At 37.9% G+C, this 4808-nt stretch overlaps 1 non-coding gene across 1 annotated transcript; it reads right to left on the bottom strand.

Moving 5' to 3' along the window:
• Positions 1-775: 775 nt before the first annotated feature.
• On the bottom strand, positions 776-882 carry LOC140852731 (small nucleolar RNA R71). Its single transcript, XR_012135632.1, has one exon. It is a non-coding gene; the product is annotated as a small nucleolar RNA R71 (small nucleolar RNA).
• Positions 883-4808: the final 3926 nt, after the last annotated feature.

Here is a 4808-nt window from a genome sequence, read left to right as displayed (position 1 = left end):
ACTCGTTTGGTGTCTAGAAAGGCAACGATGAGTGAACCTCCCACCTCTTATACTTACCTGGCTAACTAGTTGATCAATCTCCACTTGGAAGGCTTGAAGGGTCATCTTGGAACAGTTAGAAGCTGTCTAGATTTAGGTTAACCCTAGGATAGATTGAGTTTAATTTATTGTTTCACTTGTTTGAAAAATAAAAAAAAAATTATTAAAATTTAAATTAATTTGATTACTTTTCTTTAGATTTAGGACTCCTTAGGATCTTTTCTTTAGAACTTTTTCTCTTTTCTTTCTTTTTCTTATACATAAAAATTTTATAAAAAAAATTGTATAAACATCGAGAACCGTACACCTCGTGTGTGGAGAAGAGTGTCGGGTCGTCTAGTTAGAATTGAGTCAATTTCTGTTGTTCCAATGGCTGAACCAATCCAACCCATGACCCTTAAGGATTTGTGTTATCCAGTTGGCTCCATCCAACCATCTTGTATCAGGTTGCCACAACCCACAGCTAACAATTTTGAAATCAAACCTCAAATCATAAATATGCTTTCAAAATTCACTGTATTAGAGGATGCTTATATATTTATTAGAGAATTTGAGGAGGTATGTGCAACCATGAAACTGCAATTAACAGAGGATGAGGTCAAACTTAGATTAATCAACTTTGCCCTTAAGGATAATGCTAAAAGTGGCTTTATAGTCTGCCAAACCATTCTGTCATTACCTGGGAGGGCTTTGTGAGAATATTTTTGAAAAAGTATTTCCCCATCATAAAACAGCTAGGATTAGGAATGAAATAAATCAATTTTACCAACTAGCTGGTGAATCATTTTGGAAGTACTTTGATCATTTCAAGAATCTTTTGACCCAATGCCCACACCATGGAATAGAAACTTGGAGACTATGCCAGATCATCTATGAGGGGTTAGATTCAAACTCAAGAACCATACTAGAGTCCATGTGCCAAGGCCAATTTATGGACAAAGAAACTACTGAAGCTTGGCAATTCTTAGAAGACCTAGCCGAGAAAAATTTACAGTGGGAAACAACTAGGGAACCTGATAAAGCTACACCTTCAAGAGGAGGAATGCATCAAATTCAACCAACCCTAGCATCAGAGGCCAAGATTGCAACCTTAACACGTAGATTGGAAGCCTTAGAATTACAGAGACTAGCCAATGTAAATCAAATATCTGCACCCATGTGTAAAGGGTGCAATGCACCAGACCATGTCTTAGAAGAATGTTCCTACTCGAATGAGTGTGCATAGGTGAATGCCACCTATCAAGGACCGTTGAACAATCCTTATGCACCCACATATAACCCAGGTTGGAGGAATCACCCAAATTTCTCATGGTCCCAGAATCCTAATGTAGGCAATCCAAATTTCAATCAGCAAAATCTAAGGTCCAACCCAGTGATGAACAACCCGCCAGGCTTCCATGATAATGACAAGAAAATTACCTCTTTAGAGAAAAGCCTAGAAGCCATGATGAAGACATATACCAGCTTTATGCAAACCATGGGTCAATTCATAAATAATAACACCCAAGCTATAGCCCGTCTGGAAATGCAAGTAAGTCAGCTGGCTTCGACCATTAGTGAACGAGAACATGGTAGGTTACCTAGCCAACCTGAGCCAAATCCTAGGAACCAAAATGATCCACGACCCCAACAAGGAAACCAAGTTAATGGTGTAAATGCCATTCATACCTTAAGATCGGGAAAACAAATAGACAATAAGGTAGTTGCACTTGATGATATAGAGGACTCATCTGCCGAGTCACCTTCTAAAACTACTACCTTTCAACCTCAAGCACCAGAAACTGAAAATTCACCTAGTCCAGTACTTAAAAGTCCTAGAGCTCCTTTTCCAAACAGACTGAAATCCAATAAATCTGAACATTTAGACAAAATTTTAGAGATATTTACACAAGTCCAAGTTAATATTTCTCTTTTAGATATAATCCATCAGGTTCCAACTTATGCCAAATTTTTAAAAGATCTTTGCACTAGGAAAAGGACCACTAATGTATCAAAGAAAGTATTTTTGGCTGCAAGTGTCAGTTCATACCTATCTAGCCATGTGCCAATTAAATATAAGGACCCTGGAGCTCCAACAATTTCTTGTGTTATTGGAGAAACCAATATAAAAAAGGCCTTGCTAGATCTAGGAGCTAGTGTGAATATCCTTCCATATTCGGTGTATGAGCAACTAGGATTAGAAAAACTTCAACCTACTGGGACACATTACAGTTAGCCGATAGATCTCTCAGGATCCCTATGGGAATGGTCGAGGATGTTCTGATAAAGATTGAAAATTTCATTTTCCCTGTAGATTTTATTATTTTAGAGACTGAGCCAGTTGCGAATCCTAAAGGACATATACCTGTCATTTTAGGAAGACCATTCTTAGCTACGGCCAATGCTGAAATCAATTGTCGAAATGGTCTAATGAAGTTATCCTTTGGGAATATGACCATTGAGCTTAATGTTTTTAACTTAGAACAGGAATCCTCTTCTCATGCTGATGTCAATGTAGTCCAAGATGGTATTTATGAATCCATTGACATTAGTGATGATGAAGTCGACCTAGAGTCTAACCCCTGGTTAATCCATGAGTCTGAGGATGTCAATGAAATACTTAAAGAAAATCAGATTAATCAGGAATCGACACTTCCTACTGAACCAATCATTGAGATGATGAAATCATCACCTAAATCATCGATAGAGGAAGCACCCATTTTAGAACTGAAACCCCTCCCAGAACATCTCAAGTATGCATATCTAGGACCCAAAAAAACTTTGCCTGTAATTATTGCATCAGACCTAGATCCCAAGCAAGAGGAGGAGTTAGTGTCAGTTCTAAAAGCAAATCAAGAAGCAATAGGTTGGACCATAGCAGATATCAAAGGAATAAGCCCTTCTATAGTTCAACATAGAATATACTTAGAGGAAGAGGCTAAACCAACAAGAGAAGCCCAAAGAAGGCTTAATCCAGCTATGAAGGATGTAGTTAAAAAGGAGATTCTGAAACTCCTAGATAATGGAATAATTTATCCTATTTTTGATAGCTCTTGGGTAAGCCCAGTTCAAGTAGTACCCAAGAAATTTGGGGTAACAGTGGTCCAAAATGATGCAAACGAACTTATCCCAACTAGGACCCAAACGGGATGGAGGGTCTGTATAGACTATAGAAAGTTGAATGCTGCGACAAGGAAAGATCACTTTTCTTTGCCATTTATTGATCAAATATTGGAAAGACTAGTCGGACAAGAGTTTTACTATTTTCTTGATGGATACTCCGGTTACAACCAGATTCTCATAGCCGCTGAAGATCAAGAAAAGACTACATTCACCTGTCCATTTGGTACTTTTGCCTATAGACGAATGCCCTTTGGACTATGTAATGCACCGGCAACCTTCCAGAGATGCATGATCAGCATGTTTTCAGATATGATAGAATGATTTCTAGAAATTTTTATGGATGACTTTTCTGTTTTTGGCCTAACCTTCTTCGAGTGTCTGAATCACCTGCAATTAGTTCTAGAACGATGTAAGGAGAAACACTTAGTTCTCAACTGGAAAAAATGTCAGTTTATGGTCAAACAGGGAATAGTTCTTGGCCATGTCATTTCTAAAAAGGGGATTGAAGTAGACAAGGCCAAAATAGATCTAATTGTAAGTCTTCCATCACCTAAATCTGTGAAAGAAATACGTTCATTTTTAGGTCATGCTGGATTCTATAGAAGGTTTATTGCCAACTTTAGCAAAGTAGCATGTCCACTGACTAATCTTTTGGCAAAGGATACCAAATTTGAATTTACTCATGAGTGCTTGGAATCTTTTGAATTTCTAAAAAAAGCACTTGTATCAGCTCCAATCATTCATCCTCCTGTCTGGTCTGAACTATTTGAATTAATGTGTGATGCATCCGATCATGTTGTGGGCGCAATCTTAGGTCAACAGATAAATAAGCTGCATAGAGTGATATATTATGCAAGTAAAACCTTAAATGATGCGCAGCTTAACTACACCACAACTGAGAAGGAGTTTCTTGTCGTTGTCTTTGCTTTAGAGAAATTTAGATCTTATTTGGTTGGGACCCACACCATTGTTTACACCGATCACTCAGCCATTAGACATCTCCTAGCAAAGAAGGATGCCAAGGCACGCTTAATCAGATGGATTTTGCTCCTTCAAAAATTTGACCTAGAAATTAGGGACAAGAAAGGCACTGAGAACGTTGTAGCAGATCATTTGTCCCGAATTCCAGTTGTACCATCTAGTGAACCACCCATCAATGAATCTTTTCCAGATGATCAACTCATGTCTGTGTCTACTGAACCTTGGTTTGCTGATATTGTAAATTATTTAGCCATGGGTAAGATACCTTCTCATTGGACTAAGCAGGATAAATATAAATTCTTTGCCCAAGTGAAGTATTTCATTTGGGATGATCCTTATCTTTTTAAATAATGTCTGGATCAAATTATTAGAAGGTGTATCCCAGATAACGAAGTCATGAATATTTTATCTTTTTGTCATGATCAAGCATGTGGGGGTCACTTCGTGTCTAAGAAAACTGCTGCTAAGGTTCTCCAATGTGGTTTTTATTGGCCCAATTTGTTTAAGGATGCTCATGAATATTCTAAAAGTTATGCTCAATGTCAGAAAATGGGTCGAATCACCAAGCGACACATGATACCACTCAACCCAATCTTGGTAGTTGAAGTTTTTGATGTTTGGGGGATTGATTTCATGGGACCATTTCCAAATTCCTTTGGAAATGAATATATTCTAGCAGCAGTTGA

This window comes from Elaeis guineensis, chromosome 11 (genome assembly GCF_000442705.2).
Source record: "Elaeis guineensis isolate ETL-2024a chromosome 11, EG11, whole genome shotgun sequence".
In the NCBI taxonomy this organism is placed as follows: domain Eukaryota; kingdom Viridiplantae; phylum Streptophyta; class Magnoliopsida; order Arecales; family Arecaceae; genus Elaeis; species Elaeis guineensis.
Note: the sequence above shows the minus strand (reverse complement) of the source record. Positions and strands in the feature narration are given on the sequence as shown.